The following is a 26,471-nucleotide window of genomic DNA, read 5'->3' as shown; positions in this document are numbered from 1 at the left end:
GGATTGCGGTGCTTTGTAGTGGCTCAGATAAGAACGAGTGAAGCACTGCAGCTGCACAGCGGCTAATCCACGGAGAATCAGGCCAAATGCTATCAGCAAAGCAGGCCAAAGTTCTCCAGAACCTCACAACAATAGACTATTGTTCAGCGAGCTGATGGATCAGTGTGATGTGTACAACGCTCTGAAAAAAGGCCAACATCATGGCGATGAACAGTAAAATACGTGTTTACTTCCGTGTGTAAGAAAGCAGTTCTACAGAGGTGCAGTGCAAACTGTCATGTAAATGCAAATAAAGCATCTTAGCCACATTAAAGCATTCTCCTTCACCCTGTCATGCTGTCTTGTTTACCTTTTATTTACGTTTGAAGACCCTGTAAAACATTATATTAATCATCCTTTGGTAAGACGATTCTTCGAAGGATAGATAGCTCATTGCGAGATTGGGTGTCGCGGGCGGACGAAGAAGAATACAAATTCAAACAAAAATGGCGGATGGGAAAAACAAGGAAAATAACGAGAGCAGCAAGTTAAAAGACGTGCCGGCAGCATTGAAGCTGCATCACCCAGAGTTGTGTGAGAAAGCCATGGCTGTTGCTGGCCTGAAGCCGACACAGCCCGGCGCCTTTTTCCAGGCGAAGCTACCACAGTCTTCAGCAAGAGCAGAGGCAACAACAAACGGGATTGCTTTTTAAATGTACAAGGAGCTCCGCCCCTGCAGCGAGGTGGAGAACGAGGGATTTCGGTTTTTATTGAATGCAGTATAGCCACGCTTTCACATTCCCTCTTGGAAATACTGAAAAAAGGATCCCTGCACTGTACGCCCAGGTTCCTAGCTACTTGATTTTTTTTTTCTGGAAGACTTTTATTTTTCTTTACACCACATTTGCACTAAACAGTGTCATTTATTTTTAACAAAGACGCTATGATTTGTTTACAGAATTAATATCTGATTTACAGCTATTATTTTTAAATAATGTGAGAGCTATGGCTTTGTTTTTCTAAAGTTATTAAGAATGTGCCTGGCAGCTACTTGACTAATCATTTTTTATCCTGTTTACAGCTATTTTGTACTAAATACTGGCACTGCTGTTCATGTTCACTATTGTTTAAACCGAATTTTACAGTAGTTCCAAATGAAAATAGTCATTGTTTGTCAAAGACAGAGTATTACTGACTTCAGCAATGTTACACAAAGGTCTGTTATTCATTACGCCAAATGGGACACAAGTTGTTCATTATCATTGTGTTTAAAAACAAAAAAATAAATGGGGAAATATTTTCCAAAAAAAACTATTTTCAAGTTCTTCTTTCTTAAAGTTTGATATATCGTGAGTTGTTAGAGACGATTTATATCAATTATCACATTATCACCATATCGTGATAGTATCTTCATCGTGAGCAATGTATCACAAATCGTATCGTAAGGTACCCAGTGATTCCCAGCCCTATCAGATAGGGGTATTTGATAACAGAGATGCATATCTACTGGGGTCATATTTTTACCTTCCATCCAGCGAGATTCTGTTGTTCTGGCTAACAACACTTCAAATAATATCTTCTTTGCTGGTCATCTGAGTACCTGTCTAGCTGTTTAGAGGACCATAATCCTCTTATTAGGGGGCGCAGCAGTCTGGTCGAAAGCTTGCAGGTTTGATTCCCAAAGTGTCCTTAGGCAAGACACTGAACTTCATATTGCTTCTAGTGGTTAAAAGTTGACGCCAGCCAGCGAAGCAACAGTGTGTGAATGTGTGTGTGTGTGTGCGTGAATGGGTTTGTGACTGTAAAGCGCTTTGGGCCTTCGAGGAAGGTAGAAAAGCACATACAAGTATGCACCATTTATATTTATTTTAAAGAAATCCTGTGTGGGTAACTTTTTCCTCATATATAAAAGTTGTACAAAACCCAGGGGAAATTGTGATGAGTTTGAGACACTTTGAAGACCACTTTGAGTCTTTTGAGATCAAATTTGTCTTATTTTTCTAATTTTCAACCTGTAAGAAAAAAATCTAGATACAATGTCAAAGAGGGAAAGACCCTAAGTACTAGTCCAAAAGGTTGACAATATTTAAAAGTAGCCACATGAATGCGGTTTGCAGCCTTAACAAAAGGAAAGAACCTTATGCGTGAGGGCCCTTCAATGTTACGTCACTCTCGCTCAGGATGCTGCCGACCACAGAAGTCAAAAGTCCAGGAATTTCTTTCCTGTCTTGATCTGAAAAATAAGTACAATTTTGGACAGCTGTGTTTAGCTGAACGTTACAACGTTGCCATGCCAACGAAATGAATGGATTCAAAGTTTACATTAGGATAAGTTCATGTATACTTTGACTAGCTAACAGAAGAATGAAGAGGATGTAGTAAAATTTGGTAACATATTGCAACAGGAGGATATTTTTTATTTGAAGAATGTTGTTCTATATCAATTTTGAGGTTTGCAGCAAATTTGGTGGGGTTTTGTAAAGGAAGGAGGCAGTCAAATGTTGCATAGTTTTTGGAGAAAGAAGAAAAACAACCCTTATGATGACAACATGGCCTTCCTGGCAATAAATAGGTTACAGTCTTTGAAAGACATAAAAAGCAAGATTGATGTTTTGCTGCTTGCATCAAATTTTTCCACATTAACCTGTGGTCAGGAGAACGCTGAAAGGCCCTGCTGTGAGGCCGTGCTCACACACTCTACATCATACCTGGAGCTGAGAGCAGAGTAACCCAATATCTGGAGTTTCCCTTCACGTTGCAGGAGCTCCCACCTCTCCCTAAAGTCCACACTTGGCTTCACTCAGGACAGGAAAGTCTGAGTGGAGACATACAATCCATTAGTGGAGAAGACTGAGGAGTCAGGAGGGGGGTGGAAAAGGAGTGAACAGGAGGAATGAAGATGATTGGAGATATGTATGATGGAGGTTTCAACTCATAAAGCAAGACTCCCACAAGTCTCCCGAAAGTAACAAAAGAAAGTCGACATTATATTGATCTTGTTCGTCTAATCTGAGGTTTAATGTAAAGAGATTCCTTTGCTACAGTAGCTTTAGTGGAGAGAGCAGTTAAAGTCCCAGTTCGATCATTTTGTGTTGTAAAAGCCTTCCCCATTCTTCTTTCTCTTTCGGCTTTTCCCATCAGGGGTCGCCACAGCGAATCATCCTTTTCCACCTCACTCTATCATGAACATCTTCTACCCTAACGTTAGCCAACTTCATGTCCTCTGTTAAGACATCCATATATCTCCTCTTTGGCCGTCCTCTTGCCCTCCGGCCAGGCAGCTCCATCTCCAACATCCTTCTACCAATATATCCACTGTCCCTCCTCTGAACATGTCCAAACCATCTCAGTCTGGCTTCTCTGACTTTGTCGCTAACACAGGCAACGTGAGCCGTCCCTCTGATGTACTCGTTCCTTATCCTGTCTAACCTGGTCACTCCTAAGGAGAACCTCAACATCTTCATCTCCGCTACCTCCATCTCAGCCTCTTGTCTCTGTCTCACTGCTACCGTCTCTAACCCATAGAGCAGAGCTGGTCTCACCACTGTCTTGTACACCTTTCCTTTGAGTCTTGCTGGCACTCTTCTGTCACACAACACTCCTGACACTTTCCTCCAACCGCTCCAACCTGCCTGCACTCGCCTCTTCACCTCTTTTCCACAATCCCCATCACACTGAACTGTTGATCCCAAGTACTTAAACTCCTGCACCTTCTTCACCTCAGTCCCCTGTAACCTAATGCTTCTACCTTGATCCCTCTCGTTCAGACACATGTATTCTGTCTTACTACGACTGACCTTCATACCTCTTCTTTCCAGAGCAAACCTCCACCTCTCTAGCTGTTCCTCCACCTGCTCTCTACTCTCACTGCAAATTACAATGTCATCCGCAAACATCATTGTCCAGGGAGATTCCTGTCTTACCTCGTCTGTCAGCCTGTCCATCAGCATAGCAAACAAAAAAGGACTCAAAGCTGATCCTTGGTGTAGTCCCACCTCCACCTTGAACTCCTCTGTCTGACCTACAGCACATCTCACCACCGTCATACTTCTCTCATACATGTCCTGAACTACTCTGACATACTTCTCTGCCACTCCAGACGACCTCATACAGTACCACAGCTCCTCCCTCGGCACCCTGTCATACGCCTTCTCTAAATCTACGAACACACAATGCAGCTCCTTCTGACCTTCTCTGTACTTTTCCATCAACATTCTCAAAGCAAAAATGGCATCAGTGGTGCTCTTACGGGGCATGAAACCATACTGCTGCTCACAAATCCCCACCTTCTTCCTAAGCCTGGCTTCCACTACTCTTTCCCACAGCTTCATTGTGTGGCTCATCAACTTTATTCCTCTATAGTTGCTGCAGTTCTGCGTGTCACCCTTGTTCTTAAAGATCGGGACCAGAACGCTTCTCCTCCATTCCTCAGGCATCTTCTCACTCTCTAAAATCCTATTGAACAACCTTGTTAGAAATTCCACTGCTGTCTCTCCTAAGCACTTCCATACCTCCACAGGTACGTCATCAGGACCAACGGCCTTTCCGCTCTTCATCCTTTTCAGAGCCTTCCTAACCTCATCCTTTCCAATCTCTGCTACTTCCTGCTCCACAACAACCACATCTTCCTCCCTTCTTTCCCTGTCATTTTCCTCGTTCATCAGCTCCTCAAAATACTCCTTCCATCTTTTCTGTACACTCTCCTGGGTTGTTAGCACCTTTCCATCTCTGTCCTTAATCGCCCTTATCTGTTGCACGTCCTTCCCATCTCTGTCTCTCTGTCTGGCTAGCCTGTACAAGTCCTTCTCTCCTTCCTTTGTGTCTAACCTGTCATAAAGCTCATCGTAAGCTTTCTGTTTGGCCTTTGCCACCTCTCTCTTCACTCTACGCTGCGCTTCCTTGTACTCCTGTCTACCTTCCTCAGTCCTTTCTACATCCCACTTCCTTTTAGCCAACCTCTTCCTCTGGACGCATTCCTGTACTTCCTCATTCCACCACCAAGTCTCTTTACCGTCTTTCCTCTTTCCAGATGACACACCTAGCACCTTCCTACCTGTTTCCCTGATAATCTCTGCTGTAGTTTCCCAGTCATCTGGAAGTTCATCCTGACCACCCAGGACCTGCCTCAACTTCTGCCTAAATTCCTCACAAGTTTCTTCATTCTGTAGCTTCCACCACTTGGTCTTCTTTTCTGTTTTCCCTCTCTTCTTCTTCCTGACCTCCAGAGTCATCTTACACACCACCATGCGGTGCTGTCTGGCTACACTCTCTCCTACCACCACTTTGCAGTCATTAACCTCTCTCAAATGACCTCGTCTACATAGGATGTAGTCCACCTGAGTACTCCTACCTCCACTTCTGTATGTCACTCTATGTTCCTCTCTCTTCTGGAAGTAAGTGTTGACTACAGCCATTTCCATCCTCTTCGCAAAGTCCACCACCATCTGTCCCTCCAGATTCCTTTCCTTCACACCAAACCTGCCCATCACCTCCTCATCACCTCTGTTGCCCTCACCAACATGCCCATTAAAGTCTGCTCCAATAACAACTCTCTCTCCTCTGGGAAAACTCTCTATGACCTCATCCAACTCACTCCAGAATCTCTCCTTCACTTCTAACTCACAGCCAACCTGTGGCGCATACCCACTGACTACATTCACCATCACCCCTTCAATTTCTAACTTTAGGCTCATCATCCTGTCTGAGACTCTTTTCACCTCTAGAACACTGTTTACAAACTCCCCCTTCAGAATCACTCCTACCCCGTTTCTCTTCCTATCAACACCATGATAGAAAAGTTTGTATCCTCCTCCAATACTACGTGCCTTGCTGCCCTTCCACCTTGTCTCCTGCACACACAGTACATCTACCTTCCTTCTCTCCATCATGTCTGCCAGCTCTCTGCCTTTCCCTGTCATTGTGCCAACGTTAAGAGTCCCTATTCTCAAACCTATGTTCCTGCCTTTTCCCTTCTCTCTCTGGCAACGGACCCTTCTGCCTCCCCTCTTTCTTCGACCAACAGTAGTCAAATTTCCACCGACACCCTGTAGGTTAACAGCATCGGTGGCGGTCGTTGTTAACCCGGGCCTCGACCGATCCGGTATGTCTAAAGTGTTGTGGATGATTCGCATGGTTATTTTGGCAATTTTTACGCCGGATGCCCTTCCTGACGCAACCCTCTCTATTTATCCGGGCTTGGGACCGGCACAGAAATTACTGGCTTGCAACCCCTGTGGCTAGATTAAAAAGCCTTCCCCATTGGTCTTTTAATTATGATGATGCCGTTTTTAGCAAAAGTAAAGACCCGTCATTTTCTAGGATATAGTTTCTGCAGAACAGCAGGAGTTCATCAGAAATCACCTCTAAATTGTGTGGGACCATCAGCATGGACAAACCCCTTCCCATTGCTGAGAGCTCTCCGTTTACGCCCCCTACCACTAGGTTACAGTCCTCATTCCCCCAAGCGAACATTACTGGTGCAACAAAAATGGTGAGCAAAAATGGAGCTATTCAGCTGTACAGTTTGGAGCTAGATTCCAGCGCAGAAGAGGAGAACAAAGACGCTCATGGATCTAATCGTCTACAAGCATATGCTTGTGGCCCACAAAAACAGTCTGATTCAAATGGCTTCATTTTCTTTAATCAGTGTTTTCCACACAATGAGGCGTACCGGATCATAAGGTGCACTGCCAATAAATGGTCTATTTTCAAATTTCTGTCATATATAAGGCACACTGAACTTTAAGTTGTATTAAGCAAGACAAAAGAGTCAGAGATAGGTCTGCCAGTCAGACTTCATTAATTACATTAACGGTAACTCTAGAAGTTGTTTGTAACACGCTACATGTTAGCCATATTAGAAGCATTAGACACGTTAGAGTACAATACCAATAACTTCCAACCTTGTTCGCAATTTGTAAAAAAAAAAAAAAAAAAAAAAAAAAAAAAAAAAAATTAACTGACATTTTAACAGAGCCCTGTGTATCTCTCAAAATTGCTTCGACATTGGTAAAATCATATTAATCGTAATCTTTTGAAAACAATATGGCTTTTTAGTGCGCCGTATAATGTGGAAAATCCTGTATGTTTTTCTTCATCAGAAAAATACACCAAAAACTAAATTTTTATTAGAGTGGGTCCTTCAGGAACATCCCAAACAATATTAGGGAAAGAGCGTCAAACCATTTATTTTGAGCAAACAAAAAATAACACTGTTTTGGTTTTAAAATGTGTAAAAGAAATATATAAAATGAATAAATGTAATCATCGGTTTAAAGACTCAAGAAAAACCTTAGAAAAGTACAAAGGTTAAAGTCACTCTTGTGTAATTATGTCCTTGGATGACCACAGTGTTTGCTGGAGCCACGTCTGGAGCCACGTCTTATAAGATCCTCAAGTGAAAAAAAAAATGCTTGTCTCGTTTTACACAGGACCCCTGATGCCTTGTGGTGAGTTGTGCTCTTATTTATATCGACAAGGGAGGAGAGGTCGAGAAAGTTGAGCTGATGGTGGAAGATACCATCCCATCCATCCACCCAGCACATGCACATACTGCAGAGACGGGCTGCACCTGCTGTTGCTCCTGGCACGCGAGACTCATTTCTACAAGCTCCTCTTTTTTAATCGAGACATTTCTGACGCGCACTGACCTTATTTTACAGCAGCATAGGTTTCCTTCCTTGTATTTTTTACTCTTCCTGCAAATTTTAAACAATGAAACCAGTTTCCAATAAAAAATGTAAAATTAATATTATTTTTTCCTATAAGATAAGAAAAGTATTTTATCAACATGAACCAGAAAAAGCATGGTCCCCATTTGATGACATGGTAAAAAAAATTGTGGACATAAATTTGTCAAATTGTGCAAATGAAATACTAATTTGTAATTACAAATTCTCAAAATTGGTGTAAACACTGTCCCTAGACAGCTGGATAAATAAATTAAACCTTTGCCGGTAAAGCAACCTGGTTCTCCATATCCTGTGTAAATTAATCTTGAAATGATGAATTCTTGAAATGTGTTCTTGCAGTGTAGCTCATTCCAAGCTTAAAATCTAACTAAATCAAACTGTCTCTATCCATCATATAGCTTTACTCTATAGATTTTCTTATCAAACAGACTAAGCATTATGTCAATAGGATTAATTCAAACCGTATTTTCTGCACTAAAGGGCCACCCTGGATAATAAGGCACACCTAAAACAAACAGTCTATTTTTAAACTTGTGAAGAATAGTTAGAAACTGCCTTTAAGTTTTATTACACTAATGGTTTAAACTTAATTCACTAAGCATGTATTGTCATCTCAAAATTATATTACATTTGAAGAAAACACAGCCAAGCTATTGTTTTCACAGTTTATTCTCATCCTCCCTTTTTTCTGTGCATGTGTGTTCTGCTGAGCAGGCCTCAGACTTATCTTCACTTTAGCCTTGGAGCTTCTCTCCAGCAGTAACCTGTGGGCGTGATTTTCACACGAGGTCCATCGGACGATCTTCTGAATATGCAAATGCGGGGTTTTTATACCAACCCCATCCCTGAACTCGTTGGTTCGGACTTTGAATGCACCATGTTCATCTGTCTGTCCCCTTCGTGTTTGTACGAAGTAAAACCTCCACAAAAGATAAGTTTTGTCTCTGAGTCATTATTCATTCATTTCTGTGTGCAGGAAGCTGAAGGGGAACGAACCTAAAAATATTCCTATTTAACAGTCCTGTTTAGAATCTCCAGTTTCCTCACAAAACTTCTCTGAAATTGACGAAAAATAGTGTTGGATAAATGTAGTAACATCAAAAAATGAGACTCAAAAAATGTAATGGATTTTTGCAATGAGCTCAACTATCTAGCTGGATCCCGAAGTTCTATTTGACACAGCATGGTCCCACAGCTTCAAAGGGCCTTGCTCTCATTGACCTATGAGAAAAGCGCCAAAATGTCTTTCAAAAAAACAAATACAGAGAAGTGAAAAACCCAATTTTCCAGTGAGAAAGTTGCTATTCTGTAAAGAGAGAGACACCTGGCTGGAAACTTTTAGAGTATTTGTCCACCAAGAAGAAGCCAAGACTCGATGTATAGAGGACATTTCTGAGCGCCTGTTGCACTCAGTACATTTTGCTCCATGATTTGGTTGGTGGTAAAAGATCTTTATTTCTTTTCTTGTCTCTAAATCAGATCAAAGCTCCTAACATTATCCCACAGGCCTAACAAGACTTTGATAAAAATCAACTACTACACTCTAGGGTTTAATTACATTACTTAAACTCGCTTGTTAGCGTAGTTTATTTTTCTTTGCATGTTGTCATTTGTTCTTTGTACCAGGACTATGAGAGCTTGAGCCAGCTCAGTCAGATGGAGGATGACGACTGTTTATTTGGGAATCAGGGTTATTGCTTCCATCAGGCCTCTTTTGGACATATCGCGCCTTTGAAATAAAGATGGCATCCGAGTGTTTTCTTACCCTGGTCCAGCCTCAGAAATTTCAAACAACAAGCTGGTTGCTTGGAAAGCTAATATTTTCAGAGCTAGGTGTTTATTTAAATGACAACGCTGAATTTTCCCATGATCAGAAAAAAGAAAAAAAAAGCCTTTAGCAGTTCAGAAGTCAAACCTTTCAAGACTGTCCACATTCAAATAAATACAGAATAAAGGCTGAGAATCACCCTCAGATGATGAGCGCTGCAGTCTAGGAGCCCATGCGCACTCACTGCACAGATATAAATGGAGTTTTTAATTGTTTCTGACTGAAGCCTGTGGGCTGGGCCCTTGTAACGCCAATTAGAAGACTAGAGGAAACAGTAAACGATTGTGTAAGGAAAAGAGCAATGACTTTCTGTTAGGCAGTGAATGTAGTTTTGTCTCATTATTTATGTGTATGTGCTAGCTTACACATCCATTGCCAGTGTAATTTGGAGGACAAACAGAAATATCCATGATATTACTAAACAAATTGCACCTTTTTTAAAATTATTTTGCCTCTTTTTAAACTACTTTACTCTAAAATCCATTTTAAAGCAGACTCCAAGCAAGCATCTGAGTTTGCTGCAGATGGGCCATTCACAGTCATCATGGCTGTATGGTTAAAGCAGAACTTTATCAAACAATAAGGTCCTGTGATTGCACTTTGCAATTAAATGACCCTTCAGGTTGACACAAACAGATGAGAAAAGGCTTAACCTTAGAATGTGTGGTAAAAAAGGGGAAATGACTCAAAAAGTTTTTTACTATCAACTCATCACATTTTTTTTAACCCTTCAGTAAGAAATTAAAAATACCTACAGAGGCCTCTTTGTTCTTCTGATTGCTGCTTGTGGTACCTGCTTTCATGTTCTAAAAGGTTTCCTCACATAAACACTCACCAGCCACTTGATTAGGTACACCTTGCTAGTAGCACGTTGGATCTCCTTTTGCCTTTAGAACTCTCTTAATCCTTGGTGGCATAGATTCAACAAGGTACTGCAAACTTTCTATAGAGTTTGGTCATACTGACAGGATAGCATCATGCAGTTGCTGTTAATTTGTTGGCTGCAAATCCATGATGCCAATCTCCCGTTCCACCACATCCCAAAGGTGTTCCCTTGAGATCTGGTGACTGTGGAGGCCACTTGAGTCCAGTAAACTCATTGTCAGTATCCATCAGAAGAGGGCACACTGTGGTCATATAGAAAAAGGACATGGTCAGCAACAACACTAGGCTGAAGCGTTGGAACGAAGCTAAATTGGTAATAATGGGCATAAACTTTGCCAAAAAAAATGCTTACACCACCACCACCAGCCTGAACCGTTGGTACAAGGCAGGATGGATCCATGCTTTCATGTTTTTTTGTTTTTTTTTAACTTGTCCTGTCCAACAGCTGGGCAGACAGATGAGAGCTGAGGGCCTCTTGTGTTGGACATATTTTACTTTAACAAGAGGGGTTATTAATCTTCAGACAAACCAAAGGTATGTCTGAATAAACCCCTTTTGTAATTGAGGCCAAACTTTATTAATTTCAATCATGTCTGAAAATCTTTGGTGTTGGACCGGACGGAAAAGGAAAGAGGGGAAGAAGAGAGATGGACGTCAGAGAGAGGGGGGGTAGGGGGTGATAATAGGAGGGGAAGGGGGATAAGACCATGAAGCAGCATAAAGCAACAAGTTTACTGGTTGTTAATCATTATGGTAAGGTTCAAATGTAGTAAAAAAAAAAACAAAAAAACAAAAAAAAAAGGGGCAGAGCCTGTCCACACACACACTGAAATGTATTAAACACACCTGCTAGCTGCAAAAATGTCCACCTGTCGACATGTTCACAAAACAGATAGTGTTCACACGCATACTTATGCCTTAAAACCAACTAGTGTGAAATATTTCAGTCATTCAGTCATGCAAACTGTTAGTGCAAAGGTGAGCTAACACCAGTGCTCAGGTGAGTGTTTATGTTCTTCTAAAATGGGTGGTGGAACGTGAAAAGAAGGAGGGAGAGTGCCCAGCCATCCCCACCCCAAGACCCCCACCGCAGCAGCAGCGGCAGCCGGAATCCCCCCAACGCCACACGGGAACCGGCAGGGAACAACCGCCGCCCGGGCGACCAAGCCCGCCACCCAGGCCAGGGCCAGCAGGGCCGCCGCAAGGCCCCCAGAGCCAGAGGCCAGGGAGGCACGGAGGGAAATAGAGCGCCGCCCCAGCCCAACCAGGAGAGCAGCCCCCCCGCCGCGCCGGGAGAACCCAACGCAGGGCCCCACCGGAGAAGGACGCCCACAGCCCCAAACGAGCACCCCACCACCACCCAGGAGTTCCGGGCATCCCCCCGCCCCAACCCCAGATACGAGCCAGGACCCCCCAAGGGAGACCCGCTCCGCACTCCAGGCAGCCATCCGCCCGGCCCACGGTTGGTCCAGGGAGGAGCGAGGCAAGGGCCCGCCGCCCCCGCCCAGGAGGGGGGAACCCCGGGGAAAAAAGAGGGCCCACAAGGGGTGTTGTAAATATGGCCCGACCAGGCTCGGCCACAGTTGGAAATTTGGCGGGGCCCAGCACTCAGGAGCGAGGACCAGAACCCACCCCCCAGGGACCAGACACCCCCGGCTCAGATGTAATGTGAACCCCCCCACCGTGCGGAGAGAGCACCGCCGGGCCCAGGAAGCCGGCACCCCGGGGACACGGCCGCCGTTGCAAAGGGGCCCGTACCCCCCACCAGGGAAGAGGCAGGGGACAGATGGACCCAGGTCCCACCTTGCTTTCATGTTGATGACACCAAATTCTGACCCTATCATCTGAATGCAATAGCAGAAATTGAGACTCATCAGACCAGACAACATTTTTCCAATCGTCTGTTGTCTAGTTTTAGTGAGTCTGTATGTATTCTCAGTTTCCTGTTCTTAGTTGACTGGTGTGGTCTCCTGTTGCTGTAACCCATCTGCCTCAAGGTGGGACATGTTGTGTGTTCATTAACCTGTGGTCTGCTCTTCTGCAGACCTTGGTTGTAACAAGTGGTTATTTGAGTTACTGTTATCTTTCTATCAGCTAGAACCAGTCTGACCATTTTCCTCTGAACTCTGGTATCAACAAGGCATTTCCACACACAGACCAGTCGCTCACTGGATATTTTCTCTTTTTGGGACCATTCTCTGTTAATCCTAGAGATGGTTGTGGGTGAAAATCCCAGTAAGGTTAGAAATTTGCATTGATGAGCAGTTGGACAGGTGTAGCTAATCAAAAAATTGCTGAGTGTATATTTGTATAAAAATAGCTAAACAAATAAATATTGATTGTTCCGAATGGAGAGAAGACCACAGAAACTGTTGTGGAGCGTAACCATCGGAAGGGAAGGGTGTGCCAAACCAAGAAAAATAAAAACAACAACAATAAAAAGAATGAACTACACACATTCACCTCAAGATTGCAGTATTGTTGATTTTTTAAAACAAATTAAAAGTCCACTTCAGTCTGATTTACTGTCTTTAGCCGTCTTTTCTGGGTTTTCTAATCTAATTAGAGGTTGCAAAATCACTGCCTATGAAGAACGCAAAGAAAGGCCCCTTCAGCTTCATGACTTAGTGTGTGATGAAGATTTTCCCAAGCAGGGAGGGAAAAGGCATTTTCTGTGGGGAGACGGGAATTGAAAAAAAACGCCTTAGGAGGTGTTTGTTGCCGTGAAGGCAAAGGTAAATGTCAATGCATTCATGGGGCACACATGTGCTCCATCCACATGCAGCAGGAGAGTAGACCTTTGAGTGTAATGAAAGCCAAGAGGACAACAGATAAAACCAAAAATGCTCAATTGTCAATTGTCATTGACATGTGTATCTGAAATTACATGACATAAAGTACAGTTAAAGAATGTGCAATGGACAGCCAGTTACATTTGCTTTTTATTGATATATTTCATGAATTTGTATTTAAACAATCATTTAATCAACTGCTAGCATTTGAAACAAGTTAAGCCAATTTTTAGGCAGTCGCTTTAACTAGTATTGCTAGTATTTATGTTAGCTTTGTCATAAAAGGGCAAAAATTATTTTAAGGGACTAAAGTAAATAAATGTCAATTCCATGGGTGCTTTTTAACATTGTGACTTTAAAGCAAATCTCTTCAGTGCATATAATTGGGATTACGGACAAAAGGAAATGTATCAAATTTCTTATAAAGAATAAGGTAAACACAGAGTTGCTTCATATATCGCTACAGTTATCGCTACAGTTAGCGCACAGGCTAACTCCTTCTCCTTCGATCGTTCACGCGAGCAAAATGAATTTGCTCATTCTGACGTGGAGAAAAGCAGCTTTTCATATTGGCTTTGCACTGATCTTTAACACAATACTAACATAGAGTGTTGCATTCCCTTATGTGATATTAGCTGATTAATGCTGTTTCCGTAAGCACTTCACTACTGTAAAGTGTTACACATCAGCGCAAGGCAGCTTTTCTCTGCTTCAGAATTCACTGAAGAATTATGGTAGTTGAAAGAATGTCAACACTGGACCTAAAGCTCTGGTGTTAAAGGGTTAATGTATAGTAAAGAAGACTTAATGGTTTTATCTATCATTTTTTGTTTTATAACTAAAACTACTGGTGCGCTGAGGGTCAACATTGCCAACTCTGATGCAATGGTACTCAACTGGAGAAAGGTGGTTTGTCCTCTCTGGGAGGGTGGAGTGCTCCTGCCCCAGGTGGAGGAGTTTAAGTATCTTGGGGTCTTTTCATGAATAAGGGAAGATCGGAGGATTAGATCGACAGGTGGGCTGGTGCAGCATCAGCTGTTTTGCACTCTCTGTGCCGATGTCTTATGGTGAAGAGAGAGCTGAGCCAAAAGGCAATGCTCTCAATTTACTGGTCGATCTTCATTTTAATACTCACCTGTGGTCATGAGCTCAGGGTCATGACTGAAAGAACGAAGTCCCGAATTCAAGCGGCTGAAATGAGCTTCCTGTGTAGGGTGGCAGGGCGCTCCCTTTGAGATAGGGTGAGAAGCTCAGTTACCCAAAGATCGCTCGGAGAAGAGCCGCTGCCGCTTCACATCAATAGGAGCCAGTTGAGGTGGTTCGGGTTTGGATACCTCCCTGGGGAGGTGTTCTCTGCATATTCTAATATGTAGAGACCCCAGGGAGGACCCAGACATTATCTCTTTTGTCTGACCAGGGAACGCCTCGGGATTCCCTTGAAAAGCAGCAGGAAGATGCCATGATGAGGTAAGTCCAGGCATCTTAGCTTAGACTGCTGCCCCCGCGACCCGGTCCCAGATGAGAAGAAGAAAATGGATGGATGGATGGATGGATGTCTCTATTTACCTGTTAATTGCTTTGCAAAAATTGTTTAAGAGCTTTATAAATAAAGTTTAGCCTGCACTGAGTTGAGTCCTACATTAAAGTGTTCCATTTTAAAGAATCCAGCTGTTACATCACTAGCACCAACTCTGCCGATTCTGTTTCCTGCAGCTGCGTTTGCCCTCACAGACACACATAAGCGGTGGCTGGGGATGAATACTCTGGCTCTCCGGGGGGTCATTCCGATGCCTTCCCCTCTATGCCACTGAAGCTCTGCCAGTATCTGTTTCAAATTCAACAAGGCTTGGCCCCTCCTCCCTCACAAGTACACACACACCAACACATGTAGAAATGCTCCAACGGTCTGTTTCACATTAAGACGATGCACATGTGAGAGGGAACGGTACCAACATTTATCTGACAGTAACTGACAGGCATGAAGAAAGATATACGCCCCCGTCCCTGTCTGTTTGATATTAAAGTCGAGGCCCTCTGCGCCAGCAACCTGGTGTTTATATAAACTACACATTTAATTACCGCAATGATACTCTGAGATGAATATTTAACGGCTCATCCGCACTTTACTTAGAAAATGGGCAGAATCGCCAACACGTTAGATCCTCAACCCACAAAAAGCTTTTTTAGTGTCCGAGCACAATATAGCTTACATCATGGCAGCTCCATTGATCCAACATGTGATCTGCGGTGCGGTAACGAAATTTGATGAAAGAAAGAGTCAACGGCCGTGGTACAGAGGTAGAGAAACCAACTCTTGGTTGGAAGATTGCTGGTTCGGTTCCCACGTTGCCCCCCCCCCCCCCCCCCCCCTTGTTCGGCAGCAGAGTGTGTGAATGTGTGTGTGTGTGCGTGGGGGAATGGGACTGTGCTTGTAAAACGCCTTGGGCCTTCTAAGAAGGTAGTAAAGCGCTATATTTACTTGAAGTAAAAGGTCGTGAACTTTGTGCCACTTTTGGTACATTTTGGTGTGACTTTAGAAAATGCAACTTTTGATTCTATCAGGAGAAATGAGAAACATGTTATTGGCCGTGATAAGTTTACCTAAGCAGCTGGAAGGGGTTACAGACAAGTTATACTTCAAAATGTAAGCATGAGAGCATACGGTCAAAGACACGCAGAGCGTCAGGCGTCATATAAAGTCCATGTGCTTACCCAGCAGAAACAGGCGTAACACACTGAGCACCATAACAAGGGTGAAACCAAAGTCCTGCGGAGCCGCTTAGGCCATCGTTAGTCAGCATGAAAGAGGCCGATGACAGCTTCCTGAGAAGAACCCGGAGAGGGGAGAAGATAGATTTCTGTCGGACGTGGTGTGGTTACAGACGCCTGCAATTTCCTCCTGTGCATGGTCACATGATTTCTTGCATAAGTCATTAAGCGATTCAGAAACGAGCACATAATGTTTGATCTTTGAAAACAGGCAGAAGAGTCATTGACTTCTTAGTTTTCTGTCAATTTTGACAGCAAACAAGGTCATTCTGAGGTCATTTTTCAACACTTCTCTTTCTTGAGTAAGGATAAAGCAAAAAGCAACATGATGTAACTTAAATTAAATTAAATTGTATTGAGCGTCCTAAAAAAGGCTTTTTTATTTCATTAAATTATGTTTAAATCTAAAAAATAATTTATTTTATTGTGTTATTTTATTTATATTTTAATTTTTTGAAGAGAGGTATGACCACCTTTTTCCTTTTTTTAATCATTTCATTAAATTGTCATGGCCCGCAGCAGTCACAGACTGCAAGGACCGTATTGTAACTGCAACAAGGGACGAACACTCAAAAAGGTTCAAAACGTCAAAAAAAAAGCATTAAAACGCCAAAAGATCAGGTCATAAGTCGCCCAAAGCACAAAAAAAGACATGACAATTGTGTAACACAACAAAAAATAAAAACACGCACGACTTCGCCGCAAAAACATCCAAATTATAATCGCAAAAATGACGACAAAAACACAAAAAAAAACACCCAAGATTTTCAAAAAAAAAAGCCCAAAGAGCCCTCAAAGGAAGGGTATAAAGCCAAAAAGACATGCCCAGCCTATAGTAAAAGACAGGCTGCATTGGCGCACTGTCATAACTCTTCATTTTTTTCAATGGAATACTGTGAAGTTTGAATGCATGCATCCAAGGTTGGACCTCAACATTATGAAAATCACTGGATATGGAGATATAAGGAATGTAGGCGCGGTTAGCAAAAAAACACTGTTGCTAAGGACAACAAAAAGTTTACTTTTTCCAATTCGTCTGAAACTGACGTCGATCTGTTCGTCATCCCGAGGCGACCCAAACATAAAATGGTTGCTATGGAGATAAAATCAACACAAAAGCCGCCATTTTGAAAAAAGTGTGTTTTTTTTTATCAACTTATGACATATAGGAGCACATATATGGAGCAGTGTGTTTTTTTTGAGTCAGTTGATGATGCTGATCACTAAGCTAGCACTTTAACCCTTGTGCTATCTTAGATGACCCCACCCTTACATTGACGTGTTCTCCCTACCATGACAAAGGTGGATAAAGGTGGAAAGATTTCATGTAATCCATGGACACCAGTGAAGATCATAAATCATTGAAGAAAAAAGGTTTAACTTTGGGTCATCTAGACCCACGAGACAGTGCGCTGAACCTTTTTTCTTCAGTGATTTGTGATCTTCACTGGTGTCCATGGATTATATGAAATCCTCTCCACCTTTATCCACCTTGTCATGGTAGGGAGAACATGTCAATGTAAGGGTGGGGTCATCTAAGATAGCACAAGGGTTAAATATATTTTTTGCAATTCATTTCTGAATATTTTTCATTTACAATTCACCAAGCCTTTTTAGTGATAACGCCTAATATTATATGAAACTGAATACATTGCAAATTCTAACTTTCTCCCACGTGTTTGCAAAACAATATGACAAACAAATTTGCACGTGTTTCATATCCAAATACATCTATGGCATTTGTCCGCCATATTTTCAAGTGAGCATCGTAAATTTCATGTCTGCCATTTTGACCGGTGAGAAACATGATCCACGTGGATCCACTGGAATCTGTTTCAGGTTACTGAGGCAGAAATACTGCTCCTCAGCACAGACAGAGTTGCTCTTCAAATGAGACAATTTAGCTTTAATCAGAGCACAGAGAGGAAAAAATAAACCCACTGCTGCGACATATGAAGGATCACTCTGAGCAGCGCTTTTTAAAATTTTTAACAGTATTTAAAATGACTGCTCTTTAGCCCAAAGGTATATAAGTGTGCTGGTTTATCTATGTTTGCCAAGAACGTTTAGCGGTTTCTTCTTTTCTACTTTTTACTAGCACAGATCCGCCACATACAGTTGGGAAAGGTCAAAGCGGTGCAAGTCTTGTGAATCTTGCTCCACGCTTTTTACTTTACAGCTCTATTCTGATCTATGAAAGACTTGTCGTAATTCCAGCTGGGCACAAACTGCAGTTATTGATTTTATTTCTGTGATCAATTTTCAAACAGTTCCCCAAATTAAATGGGACGCCATCCATACATCACTATCAAATCACAGTCTCCGGTGTCCCTGATTTCCTGAGTCCCTGATTGGTCAATTTGGACCTGGTTTAACTTTCAATGTACGTGGTCGCGTGGAAGTTTTTAAAAACTTGTGTAGCTCTGTGTGAACGCAAGAGTTTTGAACGCAAAAGCCCGAAACGCATGTTTATGTAGACTTTTCAATGGAAGCTTGAATGCGTATTGCAAAGCTGAATGTGAACGTAGCTTAACACGTTCCCAAGGTTAAACAGGAATCTTGAGACAAATTTTACAGGCGTTCATATATATGTTTGACCGAGACGTGAAGGTGGAACGTAATTTTCTAAAAGGAGCGGTAAGAATTCTTTCAGAATTCTTTTGACACCTATTTGTGTCAATTGTAGAAGCAGCTGGTATTGCAATATGATAGTGAAAATGAGGAAACATGAAGGGTTTCCCAGAGTGCAACACCTCAGGCCGACATAGTCTGGGTGGCATTGTGAAAGAAAAGAAAAAAGAAAAAAAGAAGTGGCTGTGTTGTGAAGGGAGAAAAGTCTCGCCCAGAGGAAAAAAATCAGATCTGGCCTTGCCTTGCACCCCCGCCTCCCCGCTGACCTTTCACTGAGCACAGCACTGGAAGACTTTCCAGCTCTATTTTCACCTTTTCTTTTTTGAAGAATCTAAGAAGGCTGATCTGAACACACACTAGCACACAACCGTCATGCAGACAACACATTCATGCTTCATACATTGTTAGAGGTACCACCGTTACAAGTGTTTTTAAACCTTAGATGATGGATGTAATGTAGAAAAGAGGCGGATAAGAGGATGAGAAATGAGCCTACAGCTGATTTGTGTTGGTTTCAGGGAAAGACTCATCCAAACTGCCAGTTTGGGAGAAGTTAATCTTTGTTTCCCCCCTGCAGATATGATCCTCCGTCTGCAAAGTGGCACCGGCATGAAAAGACGCAGATGAACCGTTGGGTGATTCAGTCACTCAGAAGAGATTGGGTTCCGTGGTAAAGAGACGAGTCTTCTTTTCGTCACGGATCAGCTCTTGTTGTGCCTCTGTGTAAAGCTGAAACATATCTGTGTGCTCTGCATGGTTACAGGTCTAAAATTCCATTCAGATGTTCTTTTTCAATCTGAGTTACACGAAGGATGAAGCACAGACAGGGTGTTCCTTTACACTTTGCTTTCAGAGGTCAGTGTCTCGTTATGTTGCCGTTAGCCACCCAGACTAGAAGGTAAGTGGACTAACAGGTTTACCCAAAAGTCACAGGAAAAAGTTCAAAGAAAAACAAAACTTTAAAATCTACAATTCTCATTCTACAGGCCTTCTTTTTTCTTCTTCTTGATGGATGGGTTAACCAGCATTAGCGTAAAGCCCGATTTTAGAGAATGGCATTATTGCGTCTCAATTTAGCATTTTATTTTTACCTTTTTAAATTCTTTCCAACAAGTTGGAACTGAGATTTCTACCATGGAGTATCAAGGCCAGCATAAAATAAATTTAAAAAATAAATTTACAAGAATAAAGTTGATAATAATAAATCATGGGAAAAACTCATAGTTTTCGAAGAATGAAGATGTAAATTTATAAGAAAAATGTAGCAATTTTACAAGAATAAAGTCACGAATTTACGAGAAAAAGGTTGTAATTTGACGAGAATTAAGTAAATTTACGAAAAAAGTCATAATTTTAAGAAAGTAAAATGATAAAATTATGAGAAAAAAAGTCATAATTTTATCAGAATAAAGTGCTTAATTTATGAGAAAAAAGTAATAATTTTACGAGATTCAAAGTGTAAATTTATTAAAAAGTCAATAGAATAAAGTCTTAAATTCATAAGGAAAAAAGACATAATTTTACAAGTATTAAGTCGTATGTTTATGAAAAACAATCTTAATTTTATGAGAATAAAGTGATACATTTATGAGAAAAATACAAGAAAATAAAAATTTTGGGGAAAAAAGTTGTATTTTGCACAGAATAAACCCGCAAAATTGTGATAAAAAAAAGTTGTAATTTTACAAGAATTAAGTAAAAAAATATGGTTAAAAATACTCATAACTTTAAAAGAATAAAACTGTAATTTCTTCTTTAATTTACTGACCCAGACTAAGAGGATGGGCTGAGAAAACCTTTACACGTTTTTAAATGAAATAGCCGATCAGGTTAACAGTAAGTTCTGGATTTTCTTTACCTGTAAGCCATGATAATCAAAGTTACAACATGTAGGTCTAAAACGAGTCCATCTGATTTTATAAAATACGGGTTTCGCATATTGAATTGGCTAATTTTTTTCACAATACAGTGGTCCTTCATTTATCAAGGGGCTTATGTTCTAAAAATAACCTGCGATAGGTAAAATCTGTGAAGTAGGATTACAGATGTTGTAAAGCTGTGAAACTCCTCACTAAACATTTTTTACACTTTTTAGACACTCCTGTAGACTCATTGACAAGGTCTACAGGAAATCAGAGTTTGCTCTATAAAAGAAAAAAGCAATGGACCGAAAAAATCTGCAAAACGGTGAGACCATGAAAGGTGAACCACAGAGACATAGCTTCACAGGGTTTCTGAACTATAATCAAACAAATAATCAAATCAAAATAAGTATTTTTCGGCAGGAAATTCCTTTGCCAGTAAAATGCAGAGACAAACAATCATTAGTAAAATAAATACAACACACATACACTCAAGAAAATACAGGCATCATATACTCAGACCTGCTAAAGCTACTAAACTAAAAGTTGATTTAAAAAAGATAAGAAGAATAAATAATTTGAATAAGAAACTAATGAGATATGGCTCTGTTGTTTAACAGCTGCTGCCTCATAGAATCTGAGTGTTTAATCTGTGCTGGAGACAGAAATGAGAAAGTTTCAATCAGCTGTTTGAAATTCACTGTTAGAGGCGTGATCTCTACTTTAAATAGCTGCTAATTGATTCTGTTTTTAGGCTTTTCTGGCTCACCATTGATTCACAATTAGTTACCCACATTTTCCTTATTAATTTTGTCCTGCATATTGGTAAAGTGAGTCAAATCAATAAAAAAAAGAGTAAATATGGAACAGAAATACTGAAATAAAGGTTGAACTGTAAAGAACCCAACAATTCCACCATTTCTTTTAGTGTCACTGCAAGACTTTGACCAGGCAGAGGAACACTGTTTCTGATGGTTCCGTTTATCATGTAATGGTTGGTTAATTTATACCGCTACTGTTACAAAAACACGTGCTCCTCTCGGTGTGTGGCCACGTTTCCAAATCCACTCTCGGATGTGCGCAGGTGTGATGTTCCATGTTGAGCAGCTGCGAGAGGCCCCAGCCTCTGGGTGGTCTCAAACCCACATCTATAAATCATTAACTCACTGTTCTTTTGCCGGCCATGAGGATAACGGACGTTCTGGTTGAGATGCTCTGCAACAAGATCAACCACTCAAAAGTGTCACACCAGAGACTGTGGACAGCCAATAGTTGATCTGACGACAGACAAAACGCTGCGTTCATCTACTGTGTTACAAATGAGTTTCCACTCCTATCATGGTTAAAGAAAAATGCCCTAACTATGTGAATTTTAATATTTTGTGCTATTTAAGACATGTGAATTCTCCCTTGAATTTTAGTGTTAGGAATAGTTTTAAGATGCTTTATCATTTAATTTCATTAAAAGACATTTTAAAAGTTGTGTGTAATTTCTGCTGCTTCCAAGAAAGACTTAAAAGTTAAGGTGGATTTGACCTTTGGGGAAACATTTGGCAGTTTAAACTTCATTGTTGAATGCCAAGCTGGAAGGTATTGGATGTCATTTTTGGAGTCTTTTGCATGATCCAACCATGGACTTGAACTCATGACCTACGTTACGGTTTAACTCCCATAGTATGTTCTCTCTCGTTAGTTTACCATCTACCAATAAACAGAAAGCCAAAAAGCTTAAAGATGCATGGAAAAAGAAATCTTTTAGAAATAAAATTTCCTTTTGTTTAGTCTGTCGTATGGAGTCAAACGCTTTTCATTTTAGTTTCTGTTGTAGTTTTATCCAAAGCCATTTTAATCCTTTTAAACTGGAGCTTTCCATGTCTTGAAAAACACGTCAATACCAAATCCAAGTCACTGTTTGATCAAAGTTATACTGGTTTAAGTTTCAGTATTTTTTTCCCACAATTCTTGTTTTTCTGTATTGTTTTTTTTCTATCATAAATTTGTAGCCAACGTAGCTTGTAGCACAGACTTTAGCTAATTGTTGCAGTATTTTTTACCTGTGTGTGACTTTTTTTGTGCTCATTTAGCATTTAGAAATCAGCTTAGCTTTTTTTTTACAAACGTATTTACATGTTTTTAGCATTGACTGGCCCCCTAACAGTGTTTAGCATATCACTGAACATTTTTGCCGTTCATGATAGCATTATTTAGCGACATTTCATTATTTCTAATGGACTTAAATATACTTTAGCTAGTTTAGAAATGCACATTATAAACTATGGCATTGTTCAGAATCAGGGAGTACCAAGCCTTAACATGTTTTAAGCAAAATTGGCCCCACTTGCACCCCCGATTCTTGAATCAATAGTAGTATTGTTATTGACAAATATTAAGAAATCATAATACGAGCTGCTTTAAGCATTGCAAAAATGACAAAAGCAGTATTTTTAAAGCACCTCAGCTAAAATGAAGGCTGTTTTAATATGAATAACAATAACAATGATAATAAAACTGTTTGAACTATGTATGTTTTTCTTTGTAATGGTCTTCTTCCAAAGTCTTCTGCTCCCCTTCATGTTCCTCCATTAAAAATGTTGTAGTAGCTCCAATACTGTTGACATGCTAACTCTAACCTTCAATTTTTTCAAAGGTTTTTTGTATTTTTTAACATAGTGATTGATACTGTTTTAATGTAGTTATTATTAGTTACCTTTTTGGAACGTCCATGTTTTAAATGCATGACAATAGAACTTTTAAACTTGAGAAAGAATGACGTAATAATGTACATTTCCATGGACAAGTAAAGGTTAAAACATTCTCAAAATCTTCTAATCATCTCATCTTAAATTGAGCCGGCTGTGGTAATATTTTAGTTTATTAACTCTCCTGTCAAATGCATTTTATTGCAAACCTCTTCGAACAGCTGGCTGTACTTGATTCAAAAATAACCAAATAAAGTGAAGGAAAATGTTTTTTTCAGCTTTGTGCATCGATGTATTAACATTATGATTAAAACATGATTAGCAAAATTGTATCCAGATCTACTTTTATTTGCACATTAAGCTGGAAGTTAAATTGCAGCCTTTGTGTTTTTGAGTGACACTTAGGAAAATAAGGAAAAACGTACAGGAAGAAAAGGTAAACAAACATCCACTTGCTCTTTAAAGTATAATTCGCTGCATATTTTCATGGCATTTAATCATCCTCATAAGTACAAAAATTGCAGTTATTATCTTTGGCTATTATACATAATTGTTGCCATAGCGCGTATAATCAGAGTTACAAGGAGCCAAAAATGTCCATATTTAAAAGGGCTTTTGGGGTTTGTGTATGTTTGAATAGGCGATATGCTTGTCATGTAAACATGTGTTTTCTTGGGTCTGCATTAAATATATGGTTTTTTGCACATGAGGACAACGAGGCCTACATTGATCTATTTACACGAGTCTGTCGTTGTGTATGAGCATGTGTGAATTTTGTTTTTGCATGTGCGTGTAACCAAATCCAGCAGACCACATTTGGGAGGAATGCTGTGTGTCTGCAGATTGTTGGTCTGTGGGAACGCAACCCTTTAGTATACAAAACCCAGTTTAATCAGCAGCAAGGCGATAAGCCGGTCTGTGTACTGCAAATGGCAGCGCACACACATACACACACACACTCACACATAAGGACAGAATGAGTTAGTTTAAGATTTTACACTGACCAAAAATATTAACGCAACACTTTTGTTATTGCTCCCATTTTTATGGTATGAACTCAAAGATGTGAAACATTTTCCACATACACAAAATAACCAGTTCTCTGAAATATTGTTCACAAATCTGTCTAAATCTGTGATAGTGAGCACTTCTCCTTTGCCAAGACAATCCATCCCACCTCACAGGTGTGCCATATCAAGATGCTGATTAGACAGCATGATTATTGCACAGGTGTGCCTTAGACTGGCCACAAGAAAAGGCCACTCTGTAATCTTCAGTTTTGTTTTATTGAGGGGGTCAGAGGACTCAGACAACCAGTCAGTATCTGGTGTGACCACCATTTGCCTCATGAAGTGCGACACATCTCCTTCGCATAGACTGGATCAGGTTGTCCATTGTGGAATGTTGGTCCACTCTTCTTCAATGGCTGTGCGTAGTTGCTGGATATTGGCAGGAACTGGAACAGGCTGTCGTATACGCCGATCCAGAGCATCCCAAACATGCAATCAATGGGTGACATGTCTGGTGAGTATGCTGGCCATGCAAGAACTTGGATGTTTTCAGCTTCCAAGAATTGTGTACAGATCCTTGCAACATGGGGCCGTGCATCATCATGCTGCAACATGAGGTGATGTTGTTGGATGTACGGCACAACAATGGGCCCCAGGATCTCGTCACGGTATCTCTGTGCATTCAAAATGCCATCAATGAAATGCACCTGTGTTCTTCGCCCATAACATACGCCTGCCCATACCATAACCCCACCACCACCATGGGCTACTCGATCCACAACATTGACATCAGAAAACTGCTCACCCACAGGACGCCACACACGCTGTCTGCCATCTGTCCTGAACAGTGTAAACCGGGATTCATCCGTGAAGAGAACACCTCTCCAACATGCCAGACGCCATCGCATGTGAGCATTTGCTCACTCAAGTCGGTTACGACGACGAACTGGAGTGAGGTCGAGACCTCGATGAGGAAGACGAGCATGCAGATGAGCTTCCCTGAGACAGTTTCTGACAGTTTGTGCAGAAATTCTGTGGTTATGCAAACCGATTGTTTCAGCAGCTGTCCGAGTGGCTGGTCTCAGACGATCTTGGAGGTGGACATGCTGGATGTGGAGGTCTTGGGCTGGTGTGGTTACACGTGGTCTGCAGTTGTGAGGTCGGTTGGATGTGCTGCCAAATTCCCGGAAACGCCTTTGTAGACGGCTTATGGTGGAGAAATGGACATTCAATTCCCTAGCAACAGCTCTGGTGGACATTTCTGCTATCAGCATGCCAATAGCACGCTCCCTCAAAACTTGCGACATCTGTGGCATTGTGCTGTGTGATACAACTGAAGATTTCAGAGTGGCCTTTTCTTGTGGCCAGTCTAAGGCACACCTGTGCAATAATCATGCTGTCTAATAAGCTTCTTGATATGGCACACCTGTGAGGTGGGATGGATTGTCTTGGCAAAGGAGAAGTGCTCACTATCACAGATTTAGACAGATTTGTGAACAATATTTCAGAAAACTGGTTATTTTGTGTATGTGGAAAATGTTTCACATCTTTGAGTTCATATCATAAAAAATGGGAGCAATAACAAAAGTGTTGCATTTATATTTTTGGTCAGTGTAAATATGTACCTTCTGGATTAAAATAAGGGACCTTCATTGTAAAAGTACGACATCAAGAAAGATGTTGTATTTTGTTGATGTCATACTATGTTAAAATATACAAGTATAATTTTTATGTTTCAACATAAAAAATCTAAACAGGAAGTATTGTTTTTAAAGAATAGAAAATCAACTTATTAGAACTTAAAAAGGAAATTACAAACTTAGATGAACAAAAACAAAACTAATAGGTTAATTATTCGTCCATCTTTAGAACCTGCTGTGGCCCTTTTATGGTTATTGGGTTGCTGGAGCAGCTACTATTGGGTGAAGGTAGGTACACCCTGAACAGGTTGCAAGTCTGGTGTAGAGCCACACAAACACAATGCTCGCCTCCTATGTGGACGAGGGTCTTTGGTGATTAATTTAAGTTATGTTGACTCTTATTTGAATTAAACTGTTGCCGTGAAATGGAAATGATGTATGTTGTTTTGCTATTTGTTCATGTATCGCAAATTATATAGTCATCAAAATATTGATTACTATTATAGCATGTTTTCTTCATATCGGGCAGCCCTAGACAACACCATGTAAGACATCTTTTCCTCTCACTCATGGTGCAGAAAGAAATAAACTTAACAGGGCTAAAATAACTAAGGGCAAAGCAGAATGAAACAGCCAGACAACAAAACACATTGACTTAAACCCCAATCCACCCAGACAGGCAAAA

At 40.9% G+C, this 26,471-nt stretch overlaps 1 long non-coding RNA gene across 2 annotated transcripts in view; it reads right to left on the bottom strand.

Annotated features, from left to right (window-relative positions):
- Positions 1-1,826: 1,826 nt before the first annotated feature.
- Positions 1,827-26,471, bottom strand: part of LOC111948763 — a 39,237-nt gene continuing 14,592 nt past the window's right edge. The window contains exons 3-4 of one of the 2 annotated variants that reach the window (XR_002874751.1): positions 2,688-2,794; positions 1,827-2,212 (exon numbers count right to left, since the gene is read on the bottom strand). This is a non-coding gene — a long non-coding RNA (uncharacterized LOC111948763). The remainder of the gene's footprint in view (positions 2,213-2,687; positions 2,795-26,471) is intronic. The other variant, XR_002874750.1, reaches the window with a different exon arrangement.

Source organism: Oryzias latipes, chromosome 15 (genome assembly GCF_002234675.1).
Source record: "Oryzias latipes chromosome 15, ASM223467v1".
In the NCBI taxonomy this organism is placed as follows: Eukaryota; Metazoa; Chordata; class Actinopteri; order Beloniformes; family Adrianichthyidae; genus Oryzias; species Oryzias latipes.
This window is presented reverse-complemented; position numbering and strand designations above follow the sequence as displayed.